We start from the raw sequence: 16,278 nt of genomic DNA on the forward strand, positions 1-16,278 counted from the left end.
TATAGGAAGAGCATTTTCGGCTCAAGGAAGTGGCAGCTATTATTAAACCACTGGGCTTGCTTCAGACTCTTCCTACACAACGTCCCAAGGGAAGGGGGGAAAACTCCGAAATGCAAGCTCACCCAGCCCGCGTCTCCTAAGCATTACACAGGAGACTGGAGGAGGGAGGGAGGGTTAGCCCTGGGAGAGGCCACGTCAATGCTGGGTTTTTAAAAAATGAAATATTTCCAATGGAAGTGCCGAATATTGGGAAGAAACCTGCAGATTTCGTGGCCTCCGCAACATTATAATATTTTTCTTGCTACTGTTGGGGACTTGGGAGGTAGTTTGTGACATCTTTTTCTGGTTTCTAGTGTTAATGTCTGCTGTCTCCCACAAGAATACAGTTAGCTACGAAAAAAATTGCAACCTTTATAAATTATAAAAAGAAAACCAAATGCTACTTTAAATGGAATGACAGAAAGAAGGAAATGAATACAACATAATTACACATCTTTTATTTTTCCATGAACCTCCTAAACTGGACAGAGCAGAAGAGAGCAGGTTGATTATCCATGATCCAATAAAATGCAGAAAGGGACAAGTTTTGTACAAATGGTGAAGGGCCTGTAACAAAAGCCATATGGCATGAAACTGAGATCTACTGTAAATACAGTTGTGCTCATAAGTTTACTTACTCCTGGCAGGATTTGTAAGGTGTGTAGCAGTTTAAGAAAACAAGAGTGATCAGACAAAACACGACTGTTATTGTCACGGTGTTTCAAATTAAACTATTATGCATCACAGAATGGCACAATCATTAAACAAACCATAGTAATAAGGGAAATAATAAAATGGTCCTGTTCAAAAGTTTGCATACCCTTGAATGTTTGGGATGATTATATATACTCAAGTTGACACACACAGGTTGAGATGGCAATGAAGGGTAGGTATCCACACCTGTGCCTTGTTTGATTGTAATTAGTGCCTGTGTATAAACAGTCAATGAGTTTCTTAGCTCTTGAGAAACCCTTGTGTATTTCATCCAGGGCTGCATTGACTTTGGTGATTACTGAAGCATGGGGAAAGCAAAAGAACTGTCAAAGGATCTGCGAGAAAAAGTAGTTCAACTTTATAAATCAGGAAAAGGATATAAAAAGTTATCCAAAGATTTGAAAAAGCCAACCAGTACTGTTCAAATTCTGATCAAGAAGTGGAAAATTATGGGTTCTGTTAATACCAAGCCACGGTCAGATAAACCAAGATTTCAGACAGAACTGCCAGGAAAATTCATCGGGATGCAAAGAAAAACCCACAAGTAACTTCTGAAATACAGACGTCTCTGAAACAAACTGGTGTAGGTGTTTCAGCAGGCGCAATAAGGAGGTATTTGAGCAAAAATGGGCTGTGTGGTAGAGTTAAAAAAAAAAACCAAACCATTGCTGCGCCAAGGCAAAAAACAACCTGCTTATAATTTGCCAAACAGCACCTGGAGAAGCCTAAAAACTTCTGGAACAAAATACTTTGGAGTGACGAGACCAAAATTGAACTTTATGGTCACAACCCAAAACATCATGTTTGGGGAGGAGTCAACAAGGCCTAAGAAGAGAAGCGCACCATCCCTACCGGGAAGCATGGAGGTGGATCTCTGTTGTTCTGGGGGGTGTGAGCTACAGCGGCACAGGGAATTCAGTCAAAATAGGTGGCAGAATGAAAGCAGCATCTTATCAGAAAATATTGGAGAAGAATTTGCAATCGTCAGCCAGGAAGCTGAGCATAGAGCACACTTGAACTTTCCAACATGACGATGATCCGAAACAAAAGGACAAGTCGACCCTTCAGTGGCTGCAGCAGATGGAAGTGAAGGCTCTGGAGGGGTCATCACAGTCTCCTGAGCCACTTTGGGGAGAAATCAAACACGCAGTTCATGCTGGACAGCCAAAAGATTTACAGGATCCGGAGGCTTTTTGCCAAGAGGAATGGGCAGCTCTACCCCAGGAGAAAATAAAGGGCCTCATTCACAACCATCACAAAAGACTGCGAGCCGTCATTGATGCCAAAGGGGGCAATACACGATATTAAGAACTAAGGGTTTGCAAACTTTTGAACAGGATCATTTCATCATTTCCTTTATTGCTATGGTTTGTTTAATGATTGGCATTTTTTGTTCACGCTAGAGCAGAAAAAAAAAAGATATTCTTACCTGTGCGGGGTATCTTGTCTCGCTAATTTTTTGTCTCGCTAATTTTTTGTCTCGCTAATTTTTTGCACACCCCTGAATTCCACAGACTGGAGGTTTATGTGAGCACTCCTCTCAAAGCAATTACTTCTTACAGCCTGACTGTGTTTGCAGCACAATGGTTGGTAAATGGGATGTTACACATAAACCCTCGATTAGAGGCACAGCACACTTCTCTATAAACTGACCTAGCTGGGGGATGGGGAGGATTCATAACTGAAGCAATGTGGAAAAAAATAAATCATACACTCACTGGAAACTATTACAGAAATAAGTGAGAAGGGGGCTTGGGATTCTTTTTCTATCAAGTCCGAAGAGGAAAAGTGTTTGCTTTTGTAAATCGCCTTGAGTCTGTGGAAGGATGCAGAGGAGTTCGGAATGAGCGTGGCCCCCACTTCTCGGCTAACATTTTAGGAGCGATGCTCAGCAGAGCAGGAAGTACACACACACTCACACACTCACAACCACATACACACACACATACACACACATACACAGACACACACACTCACACACACACATACACACACACACACACATACAGACACACACATACACAGACACACACACACATACACACACACACAGACACACACACACACAGACACACTCACACATACACACACATACACAGATACACACTCACAGACACATACAGACACACACACAGACACACACACACACGCACAGACACATGCACAGACACACACACACACTCACATATATATCTTTCTAATTTGATGATCAGTTGTTATCTGTGTCAAGAGCAGGAGACATCGTCGGTTCTCCGAGGGGCTGGAGCCCCTGGGGAAGCTTGGAGCAAGGCCGAATGCGCTACGCGGCTCTGCTCTCGGGCCTGTTCCCGCGCCACTCGGCTCGCCGGAGCTTTCGCCAGGAAAGGCGGGGCCTGCCGGGAATGCCCTTCCTCTCCCACCACCCTAAGTCATCGCAAGACAACTCGCTCCTGGGTGAAATATCGGGTGGGGAAGACATCTCTTTTCTAGGTCATGAAAAGATTTTTTTTTCCCCCTTTCTTCCCTCCCCCCCACCCCCGTTCACAGAAGGAGGGCTTCTCAACGCTGCCAACCCGAATGATCTTATTCACGTGCGGAGCAGCTACAGCCGGCAGGGAAAAGGCCTGTGCGGCATGATGGGTCTGAGGTTTTGCTTCCCACGATGCCCGCGGGAAACATCATCCCATAAAAAACACCCAATTCCTCCCCTCTCCAGTTTCACCCATCCACCAACAGGTGCACCAGATAGCTGGCAGGTTTCTAGTACCTTTTACTGGACCAGCGTAAAAAATAAATGAATAAATAAATAAATGACCCAAGGATGAGACCATAGAAATCTCTCCTTCAGATCTGAACTGGCCCTCTGTCCCCCCAGAAGGGGTCACTGCGGTCTGGAGAGGTCTCCTATGCCATCCGTACTCCAGGGCCAAGCTGAATTCTCTTAGGTGCCACCATCCTTTCATTTTCCTCTCTTCCAGTGATTTGGCCTTCTGTGACTGCACGGGGGTTACACGTTGGCGCAACACGCCTCAAGTCAGCGTGGAAGGAGGGCTGGCGCTCTGAGCCAGCATTGTGGAAGTCCTCCTACCCCCACCCCCTGCCCACCCCCTGCCCACGGGTTGCCAGCTGGCTCCAGATTTTCAGTCCCAGTTTTACCCCATTGCATGCTGGGACTTATTCTGATTTCCCAACTGCATGCCCTAGGAAAAGCAAGACTGTAAAGCCAGGACTGGATCAACCTGTCCTGAAAACCTGGAGCCGGTTGGCAACCCTAGCCCTGCACAGCTAGCACTGCAGCCAAAAGGAGAGCACTCCAGTTTTCATTTTCAATGAGGCCAGCTTTTATGGACACTACCTCACCCTTTTAAAGATAAGCATCTGCCTTTTGTAGAAACACATCTCCAAATGTGGACAGCAGCAGAAACAGCCTTTCTGGTTTCCATGGCTTGCTTCCAGAGCTCCACTCACTTTGCCCGGTCTCAGCAACTGCACAAAACATCTCCAAGCAGGGTGGCAAGCTGGGACAGGGAAGCTGCCGCCTGCCTCGCTCTGCTGGCCAAGGAGACTTCTATTGTTCACCTTCCATGGCTCACATTTTCCATTTTGCCCAAATTAAAGCTGCAGTGCCTTTGAAATTCTTATCCCTAAGAGCTATATTTTTTTTTTCTTACCTGAAGAACATAGAAGGCTCACTGTACATCTTAGGAGGCACAGCACACTCTGCAAAAGCTTAAACGATTTCTTTTTCTCTGCATTTAGCATGGAAACAGAGGTGTGTGATCTTTGCAGAATTAGGCCCACAGATAAACCCAACAAACTCCTGTAAACCCTTGCTCCCCCTCTCCCCCAAATCCCATGGAACTGAGATGCAGCCACAAACCTAATTTCCCCTTAAAACTGGTGCATTTCACAGCAAAACTAGTCTGCAAATTGCTGGAAAATCCCTCCAGAGAAGTCATGCTCAACCCAGTCCTCTGAGCCCACCCAGCCAGTCAGGTTTTCAGGATTTCCACAATGAATATGCATGAGGTAGATCTGCATACAGTGGAGACAGTGCACGCAAATCTATCTCACGCGTATTCATTGTGAAGATCCTGAACACGCAACTGGCAGGGTGTCTCCCTGAGCCGCTACTCTAATCAACAAAATCCACAGCCAGTTTCTGTTGATCCACGTTGGGCAGTTGCCTAACATGAGGAATTCTGCTTGTTTCGTTTTAGTGTCACTTGAAACAGGAGGAAATCCGCCTGCTTCGTTTTAGTGTGTGCCTCATGGAAATAATGCCCTGAGAATCAAAGCACTGGTCTTGGTAAGTATTTCAAGGTCTTCTCACCTTCTGAAAGGAGGCATACTTTAGACCTAGCGTTTAAAGCTCCGGGTCCTTGAGGGCTGGGTTTTCAGGATACCCCTAATGAATATGCACGAGATTGATTTGCATACAATCGAGGCAGTGTTCATGGAAATCTATTGCATCCACATTCACTGGGGATATCCTGACAGGTTTATGGCCCCTGAGGACCCGGACTTTGAGACCCCCTCCTGTTGTAGGCCCAGAATCTGGAAACCTGACCTGGGGACAGAGGATCATGGGAGAGATTAGTAAGCAGTGCGAGCCCCACCAGGAGCACAAATGCAGTTACTATAATTGTCACGCTTATGTCTGGTTTGGCCTCCAAACTGTTTTTCCAGCCTTTCCTTCCTGAAGTTCCCAGATTTTAGGAGGAAGTCTTCTTCTCCCAGCTCTCCTGCTTAAGAGCTTTGGACTGAGCACATGGACAAAGCCAGCAAATAGAAATCTCTATGACGTGCTAACACTGGTTTCCTGGAGGCTCAGGAAAGAGCCGGTCGTAAGATGGTTAATTCACGTCTGAGCGCCATTTTGTCACCTTGTTGCTAGAAAGTAGAGGCTGGCAGGTAAAAGAGGCCGTTGCTACGGATAACATTTAGACGTACGGTATATTTATATCACATAAAGACCATCCTCCCCATGTATCCGAGGAAGCTGTTTGGATGATGCCCATCTTGATGCGGCTGTGTGTGTGTGTGCACGCGCAGCCCTCGCTCCGCATCTACCGACTTTCCCTCCCTCGCTCTTCATCTCCCTCCCCTCTTGGCCGCGTACTGCTCCCACCTTCCGCGCGAACTCGCTTTGCTCGTCATAATGCCAGCGCGGCGCTCGCTCCGCATCCTACCGACTATCCCGGCGCACGCACTGCTCCCTCCCTCCCCGCATATTGACTCCTCCCCACTCACTCCGCGCCGGGGCGGGGCCCTGCCCACCCAGCCTTTTGTGAGGCGCTCTTCCAGCTAGCTTACATTTAAGCACAAGCCACGGTCTTCCTGCTAATGACTTGCGTAGGCTGATTTTCACTTCTGGGACGTTACGCACCTCATCGTTGTCCCCCCAAAAGGGAAAGGATCAGAATGAATGCCGTAAAACTATTGATGCACAGTCTGGGCTGTCTGGACTTAAGCAAGCGGAACTATTTTTTTTTTGCATGGTGCGCTGTCGTATCACCGTCACAGCTGCATTCCCCCCACAAAATATTACTGGGGATAAACTATTTTCGCAGGCGAACGAGTCCTAATGCATGGGGGGTAAGTTGTTTGACAACAGTTAATTAATAGGTTGACAGAGGTTCACACTACAAGGAACAACCATGCAACTTTTATTAACAGGGCAAAAAAAAAAAAAAGTAAAATGATTGAGCACAGAAGTTTTTAGTCCATCTGGGGAAACTGCGAAGTCAAGTAACGTTTCTTATCACCACCATCCCTGCCAGCTGTTCAAGAAGTGTAATATTAGAAATACCTGGGCTAGTTTCATCTAGAAGAGAATAAAGATTCTATTGTAGCATCTATTCCACGTAAAAAAAACAAACATTTTTAAAGATGAGAAAGCTAAAGACACTCTATATTACATTATTATAAAATTTTATTAACAATAATTTAATTCTAAGGACAATAAATGTTATGATGGGACTATAGGTTTATATATAATTTGCCAAGGGTACAGGATAGGCACTCATTAAAAATGTGGAGAATTAAAGAAGGCATAAAATCGGAAAATGTTAGGTAAGAATTTAGAAATTAAGTTGGACCCAAGGTGTACGAAGCCCGACTCCCTGTCTGGCAGTGGCAAACAATGGACGCTTAGAGAGGACGTGCACAAGAAACAGATAAGGGGCAGAGCTGTCCGCCCTTTCTCACTCCCTCCCAGTTTCCAGCTGTCATGGTTTAGGAACGCGGTGAACCCAGGGTGATATCTTGGCCCGGGTGCTGAAGGCCTCGCGCCTGCCATAACAATCAGGAACAAGATGTTAGGAGGATCCGTGGCCCAAGGAGTTTATAGTCTAGGAGGAGACAAGATGCGGAGGGCGGTGGGGGCTGGATGGGAGAAGAGAGCTGGGTGGATGAGGGGGCAGCGCTGCGGATGAAGCTTGATCTGCAGAGTAGAGGATGGATAGGGAGAGAGGTCCGGGGGGTGCTGCGAGGTGAAATGTTTTACATTACACACCACTGATTGTTATCAAGCTATTCTGTACAAAATTAAAAGTTATACCGTCCCAACCCCTTCTTGGACCAAACACCTGTCTGTGTTTTTTGGATCCCAGTGTACCTGATCTCCAAACACAGAAAGTTATTGTGCAAACATCATCCTTCTCACGTAGCCTTGTTAAAAGAAACGGAGCCCACACAAAACCAACTTTACGATGGTCGGACCAGGATACACGCACGAAATACCCAGGCCGAGCAGGAGCCTGCCCTCTGCTTGCTCCAGGGCCATGTGCCGGCCCAGCTTCAGAGAGGCACCACCGTGGCGTTCTGCCTGCGGACGCTAAAATCTTACGACGGGCACCCCCCTATTCTACCTATTAAGCTCTTTTTTGTGTGAGGCTTCTGAAAGGCTTTGCCCGACTCACCCCCTCTAATGCTATAAATGCCCCAGAATCCTTCAAACCTTCCTCTTGTTCTCTTCCTATGCGCAGTTGAATTCCAATCCAGATCTCCCTTCCCCACTTCCAGACCTTTAACAAAGCGGCTGCAGGCTCTGGGCCTGTGCTTGTTTCTCCCCCGCCTCTGTCTTCTCTTTCCTTCAGCCACACTTCACAAAAATAGATGTGCTAAGGGCTAAGAATAAAGATGACATTACAGAAAGCTTTCACACCTCACCTACTGCCTGGCAGTAAAGCCTCGCTCTTCACTTCCTAACTCGCACACAAACTCTGCCATAGCCCTAGTGACTAAATCCCCCATCTCCATCTCGCCTTTTCCCTGCTGGCATCACTGCTCAGCGCACCGCTCCCCGCGTGCCTGAAACATTGGAAGTAGTTCCTGTGCATTTCATTCCGAATCCCATTAGCACTGGATCACAGTTCTTGGCAGTATTAGTATCGTAATAAGAAGCAGAAGCTGGAATTAGATACAGTAGGTTTTTTTTACCCAAAATGGCTTCTCACTACGACTGAACTATCAGAAATATGCAGGCAGCCATCTCAGGGAGAGGTTCGGAGATCCATAAATGTAAACCCCTACCTGTAGGAGGGGCCGTATAAATAACTCCACCTTGCGGCACGTGCAGCTTGTTCTTCCAAGGGTGGGGAGCAGACACTAGAGCAGAAAGCAAAAACAACATAAGATTAAATAAACGTATTAAAAAAAAAAAGTGGAACTCCTAAATTTAAGCCCCCTAAGGCCTGCACTTATCAAAATCCACTAAATAAATAAATAAATATTGCCTGCGCTAGAAAAAGGGGCGTGTTTTATGGTAATAGGCAGTTTATCGCAATTTGCGCTAATATCTATGCGAAGAGCTAAGTTACCGCAAATTGCGCTTTCTCTCTCTCTCTCTCCCCCCGACGGCCCGGATAGCTAGGTTGGTGCTCTGGGAGCTTCAAAACTACTAAAAAAGGCCTTTCAGAACGCATCGCAAAACGCGAAGAAGCCTTAACGCAGCCTATCGCATGGCTTAACGCTACCGAAAAAGATTAAGCTAAAATCAGCGCAAAAATGGTTAACCCACTCCTGCCCCTAACTCCTCCTCTTTTTCGGATTTGCATACGTTATGGTGCTATCGCATGCGTTAAAGGCGTTTTTGCATGCATTAAGGGCATATCGCATGCGTTAACGGCGCTTTTCGCATGCAATAAGCCCTTAAGGCATGCGAAAACGCCTTATAGCATTTTATTAAATGACTCCCTAAATTAGGCTCCCACATTTGTCGCTTATTTTCAAACTATTAATAATTTAGAAGCCTAGGTTTTCAGCTGAAAATTCACACAAATTTACCTTGAGTTAGGGGCCTGGTTCTGAAAATGAGTGCTAAGCTCCTAACGTTTGTCCCCTGCCCTAACTCCGCCCATGCAGCCACCTACTTTTTAGGATTCTAAATTAAGGCTCCTAGTTAAATTGCCCTAAATTTAGGAAATCAGCCCTTGTAAATATTCAAAAGGGCCAATTTAAGATCCTAATTCCAAATGTTAGGATCCTAAACCCTTTGAAAAAATGTATTATTATTGCAGGTAATGCGAACAAAACCACTGCACATTTATATAACAAATTTGAATTCTTATACTTTACAGGAAACACATGGAATTATGGTAAAACAATGATTTATTAGCATTGAAAAGTAAATTAAATTAACTTTGTGTAAGTTTTAACTGAAAACCACCATTCTGCTCTAAATTTCAGTTCAACTCAAGGAACATTTCAAAATTCTGGCTAGAATATTAGTACAAGTTCTCAGTTTAATATCATGTGATTGAAGAATACTTTATATGAACTTCTCTGCAGTCTTGATAGTTGATGAAACAGTTGTAGATGCTTGGGGGTCCAGCGCTCTGCGTAAATTCAAGGTCAATTTGCTGCATGGAGATGATGTCCAAATTCACAAACAAAATAAAATCTCCTGTCCTTTCTGTTCTAAATAAAATTCAACAAATCTTACAAAATGTCCCTGAACTAAAGTAGTCGAAACAAAACAAAACTTGTCTAAAAAAGTAATTTAATTCTCTTTCTAAAAAACACAACAAAAGGCTATGCTTGTTCCTGCTGCTGGAATAGGAAAGCAGCAAAGAGAAACTACTTGTTATGCAGTCTGTAGCCAAACTGCAGATACTGTAAAATTCTCACTTCATGGCTACATCCCTGTATCTCTTCCTCTTTCTCCCTAAAACAAAGGCAGCCTCATCTTTTATATTTATTTAAAAAGGCACATAGGAAATCAATCCCCTGCGCCTCTTTGACTTTAGGCAGGACTCACCCACCCAAGTTCTAATGCAAAAGCCTACAATTAGTCAATTCAAATAAAAGTAGTATTTTCATGGAAAGTTATTTATAATAAATTCTAGTGTTCCTCCTTTTCAGTAATGTTCACTTGGTGTCAGTGTAGTCTAGAAAATAATATAGCACTGGTTTCCAGCTAAAGGGGGGCCCCTGTGTTGACATAACAAGAAGGTGTTAACGATCCTTCTTTCCAATTTTACAGAAACATTTGGCATTTGCATTCCTATGTAATGAAAGAGATTTCAAGGAACTGCTTTAAGTTACCATTGGGCATTCCCTGAGTTCAAAAGATAGTGACCAGGGGCAGTAGAGGAGGACTGGAAGGCTCATCTGCATACTGCTCCCAGCATCCCCCGGGAGAGGAGTCCAGAGGTCACCGCAAGTGATCCAGGGATTGACTTCCACAGCCCCAGCTTCCAGAGGCCCCACACCCTTTGCAGTAGAGGAGGACCGGAAGGCTCATCTGCATACTGCTCTCAGCAACCCCTGGGAGAGGAGTTCAGAAGTCACCGCAAGCGATCCAGGGATTGACTTCCACAGCCCCAACTTCCAGAGCCCCCGCACCCTTTGCAGTAGAGGAGGACCGGAAGACTCATCTGCATACTGCTCCCAGCATCCCCTGGGACAGGAGTTCAGAGGTCACCGCAAGTGATCCAGGGATTGACTTCCACAGCCCCAACTTCCAGAGGTCCCGCACCCTTTGCAGTAGATCCAGGGACTGACTTCCACAGCCCCAGCTTCCAGAGGCCCCGCACCCTTTGCAGTAGAGGAAGGACCGGAAGCGTGTGCCTAACGGCAAGTGAATCTCAAACCCTTCCATTAACTGAGTGAAGATTAATTTAACGGTGGTTAAAGAGGATTGGTAAGTATAGCTTTCAGAAATTTTTGGGCTTATAAAAGTTTGGTGAAAGGTGAAATTAAGGGATATATTCTTTAGAGTTTGTGTGTGTCTGAGAAAATAAGCAAGCCAGAGATAGTTAATTCTAGTGTCTGTCTTTCCCACCCACTCAACCCTTGATTTTTAGGCACAAGACACTTTCTCAATAAAAATCAATCAGGGTCTTATCTAAATCATACTATTGTACCAGCCCTTATTGAAAGTTTAATTATCCCCTTGTAGGACACTAGCTGATTAATTACCAAATTCACCTGTAAATTTAAAGTACTCTCATTCCAACTCCCTTAGTATCCTAAACTTAACTAGGAACGCAATAAAACTAAGATGAAGGCAGCAGTCCAACAGCAAGAGGGGGGCTTTCCAGTCTTTTGCATAGAGTGTCACATGTATGATTTTTTACCCACCGGTGAGAGATTGTATGAGTGCACTCAGTGCACAGAGCTCCTGGCTCTCAGGGAATGAGTCCAATCTCTGGAGGCTAGAGTAGCAGACTTGGAGGAGCTGAGGGAGACAGAGAGGTACATTGATGAGACCTTCAGGGACATAGTAGCCAAGTCCCAAATCCAGTCTGGCAGCCCCAGTGCTGCCTTGGATCAGAAAGGTCTCCCAGTAGGAGAACATCACCCTGGTGTAGCAGGAAGTGATCCTGTAGCAAGGACCTGCTCTCCAGGAGATGTATTGTCCTCTTGCACTGAGGACAAGTCTCCCAGGGCTGCTGCCCAGGAGGGAAGGGTTAGGCCGTCATCATAGTTGGTGATTCGATTATTAGAAATGTAGATAGCAGGGTGGCTGGTGGACGTGAGGACCGCCTGGTAACTTGCCTGCCTGGTGTGAAGGTGGCAGAGTGTCATGGTACATGTGGGCACCAATGACATAGGAAAATGTGGGAGAGAGGTTCTGGAAGCCAAATTTAGGATTTTAGGTAGGAAGCTAAAATCCAGAACCTCCAGGGTAGCATTCTCTGAAATGCTTCCTGTTCCACGTGCAGGTCCCCAGAGGCAGGCAGAGCTCAGAGTTTCAATGTGCGGATGAGACGATGGTGCAGGGAAGAGGGATTCAGCTTTGTAAGGAACTGGGGAAACTTTTGGCAAAAGGGGAGACTTTTTCAAAAGGACGGGCTCCACCTTAACCAGAGTGGAACCAAGCTGCTGGCACTAACTTTCAAAAAGGAGATAGAGCAGCTTTTAAACTAGAACAAGGGGGAAAGCCGACAGTCACTCAGCAGTGCATGGTTCGGAGAAATGTATACTTGAAGGATACTAATGAAACAGGAGAGTTAGGGCATCCCAATAGAGAGGTTGCATTAAAAGCAAACAGTTCATGTGCCTATATGTAAAAAATCACCAAAGCTAATGATTTCCAAATTATCTCTAAAAACTGAAAAGCAGGTTTTTAATATAAACTAAAAGCACACTTTGAAATGTCTGTATGCCAATGCCAGAAGTCTAAGAAGTAAGATGGGAGAGTTAGAGTGTATAGCAGCAAATGATGAGATTGACATAACTGGCATCACAGAGACTTGGTGGAAGGAGGATAACCAATGGGACAGTGCTATATCAGGGTACAAATTATATCGCAATGATAGGGAGGATCAACTTCGTGGGAGTGTGGCACTTTATGTCCGGGAGGGTATAGAATCCAACAAGATAAAGATCATACAAGAGACTAACTGCTCAATAGAATCTATATGGGTAGAAATCCCATGTGTGTTGGGTAAGAGTATAGTGATAGGAGTATACTACCGTCCACCTGGTCAAAATGGTCAGACAGATGATGAAATGCTTTGAGAAATCAGGGAAGCAAACCAATTTGGCAGTGCAATAATAATGGGAGATTTCAATTACCCCAATATTGACTGGGTAAATGTACATCAGGATTTGCTAGAGACATAAAGTTCCTGGATGTAATAAATGATTGCTTCATGGAGCAATTGGTTCTGGAACCAACAAGAGAGGGAGCTATTTTAGATTTAATTCTTAGTGGAACGCAAGATTTGGTGAAAGAAGTAACGGTGGTGGGGCCACTTGGCAACAGTGATCATAACATGATCAAATTTAAACTAATAACTGGAAGGGGAACAATAAGTAAATCTGCAGCTCAAACACTAAACTTTCAAAAGGGAAACTTTGATAAAATAAGGAAAATAGTTGGAAAAAACTGAAAGGTGCAGCTGCAAAGGTTAAAAGGGTTCAACAGGTTTGGACATTGTTTAAAAATACAATCCTAGAGGCGCAGTCCATATGTATTCCATGCATTAAGAAAGGTGGAAGGAAGGCAAAATGATTACAGTCATGGTTAAAAGGTGAGGTGAAAGAGGCTATTTTAGCCAAATAAAACATCCTTCAAAAATTGGAAGAACATAAGAACATAAGAAAATGCCATACTGGGTCAAAATGCCATACTGGATCAAAATGCCATACTGGGTCAAGCCCAGCATCCTGTTTCCAACAGTGGCCCATCCAGGCCATAAGAACCTGGCAAGTACCCAAACACTAAGTCTATTCTATGTTACCGTTGCTAATGGCAGTGGCTATTCTCTAAGTGAACTTAATAACAGGTAATGGACTTCTCCTCCAAGAACTTATCCAATCCTTTTTTAAACCCAGCTACACTAACTGCACTAACCACATCCTCTGGCAACAAATTCCAGAGTTTAATTGTGCGTTGAGTGAAAAAGAACTTTCTCCGATTAGTTTCAAATTACCCCCATTATCCCCCAAAACCCACAAAGAAACCTACGTTCCAACAACACAGGATTCCTAAACATCCCCACCTTAAGAGACACTCATCTTTCAACTACGTGAGAAAGAGCATTTTCCATTGCTTCCCCAAAACTTGGAACACCCTACCCATAGAACTGAGGACCCAGCACATCCAAAAAACATTTAAAAAAGACCTAAAAACATTTTTATTCCACAAACTCTATTCTAACTATCTGACACCTGATCATCCCAGCACTCAACAGAACTCGCAAGCATAATCCTCCTCCTTCATGCTCTCCTGATGTACCCTCCTTTTCTACCCCTCCCTGCTTACTCCCTTGATCCGTTAAGTTCTTTAAAATGTTCTCCGCAATATTCTGTTATTCAACGACTAAGAAAATATGTTGATTGTTCACAAAACCCAACTGTTCCCAACTACTATGTTAACTCCATTTGATTGTAAGATAATTGCATATGTTGAATGATAATTGCAGATTTGTAAACCGTTATGATGGCTCTACCGAATAACGGTATATAAAACCCTACAAATAAATAAATAAATAAATAAATAAATAAATAAATAAATAAATAAATAAATGTGCCCCATGCTAACTTCATGGAGTGCCCCCTAGTCTTTCTATTATCCGAAAGAGTAAATAACCGATTCACATCTACCCGTTCTAGACCTCTCATGATTTTAAACACCTCTATCATATCCCCCCTCAGCCGTCTCTTCTCCAAGCTGAACAGCTCTAACCTCTTTAGTCTTTCCTCATAGGGGAGCTGTTCCATTCCCCTTATCATTTTGGTTGCCCTACTCTGTACTTCTCCATCACAACTAAATCTTTTTTGAGATGCGGCAACCAGTATTATACACAATATTCAAGGTGGGGTCTCACCATGGAGCGATACAGAGGCATTATGACATTTTCCGTTTTATTCACCATTCCCTTTCTAATAATTCCCAACATTCTGTTTGCTTTTTTGACTGCCGCAGCACACTGAACCGACGATTTCAATGTGTTATCCACTATCTATCCCTTCCACAATGTTGCTCACAAAGATATTGAACAGAACCCATCCCAACACGGTTCCTTGCGGCACTCCGCTTAACACCGCTCTCTCTTCAAAGCAGGTTGCATTTACCAACACACACTGTCTTCTGTCCATCATCCAGTTTGTAATCCACCCCACCACCTTGGCGCTTTCTTCCAAGCTTCTAATTTTATTCAAAAGCCTCCTACGCAGGACTGTATCAAAAGCTTTGCTGAAATCCAAGTAGATCATAAGAACATAAGAAATTGCCATGCTGGATCAGACCAAGGGTCCGTCAAGCCCAGCATCCTGTTTCCAACAGAGGCCAAACCAGGCCACAAAAACCTGGCAATTACCCAAACACCAAGAAGATCCCATGCTATTATGCAATTAATAGCAGTGGCTATTCCCTAAGTAAACTTCATTAATAGCAGTTAATGGACTCCTCCTCCAAGAATTTATCCAAACCTTTTTTGAACCCAACTACACTAACTGCACTAACCACATCCTGTGGCAACAAATTCCAGAGCTTTATTGTGCGTTGAGTGAAAAATAATTTTCTCTGATTAGTCTTAAATGTGCTACTTGCTAACTTCATGGAGTGCCCCCTAGTCTTTCTATTTTTCAAGCAATCTTCCTCATCCAATTCTTAAGTCACCTAATCAAAAAAAATGAATCAAGATTTGTCTGACAGGACCTTCCCCTAGTGAATCCATGTTGCCTCGGGTCCAGGAATCCTCCTGACTGCAGATAGTTCATTATTCTTTCCTTCAGCAGGGTCTCCATTATTTTTCCCACCACCGAAGTGAGGCTAACCAGCTTGTAGTTTCCAGCCTCCTCTCTGCTCCCACTCTTGTGAAGCGGGACCACAGTCGCTCTTCTCCAATCTTGCGGCACCACTCCCGTTTCCAAGGATCTATTGAACAGGTCTTGCAGTAGGACCCGCCAGCACATCTCCGAGCTCCCTCGGTATCTTGGGATGAACCTCATCCGGCCTCATGGCCTTGTCCACTTTCAGTTTTCCTAGCTCTTCCCATACATTCTCTTCTGTAAATGGAGATTCATCTACCGCCATCTCCATCTACGGTCTTGTCAACCAGCAACGGTCCTTCTCTAGGGTCTTCTTTAGTGAACACCAAACTGAAGTATTTGTTTAATATTTCCGCCATTTCTTCATCTCTCTCCCCACATTGATCACTGTCACCTTTCAATTTCACTCTACCACTTTGGACCTTTCTCCCTTCTCTGATGTGTCTGAAAAATGTTTTGCCACCTCTCTTTACCTCTTCAGCAATCCTTTCTTCTGCCTGGCTTTTAGCTTTCTTGATTTCTTCCTTTATCTCCCAGGAGAAGACGGACCCTTAATATAGCCATGACAACATTGGAGAGCCCCTATATTCAAAGAATATCGGCATGCATATGTATTCTCGTACTGAGTAGGGAAACTGCTCATGGCTTCATTGCTCTGGCCTCAAGGAGTAATTGCTGCTATCAGCTCAAAATGTGTTTATTGTACCAGATTTTAATCTTTGTAAGAACCATTATGTTTTCCTTTTGTGATGTAAAACTGCATTTCTGGGGAATAAACACTCTGTTCTTTGCTTGCAAACACACTGCACGTTCTAT

This window comes from Rhinatrema bivittatum, chromosome 8 (assembly GCF_901001135.1).
Source record: "Rhinatrema bivittatum chromosome 8, aRhiBiv1.1, whole genome shotgun sequence".
Classification (NCBI taxonomy): Eukaryota; Metazoa; Chordata; class Amphibia; order Gymnophiona; family Rhinatrematidae; genus Rhinatrema; species Rhinatrema bivittatum.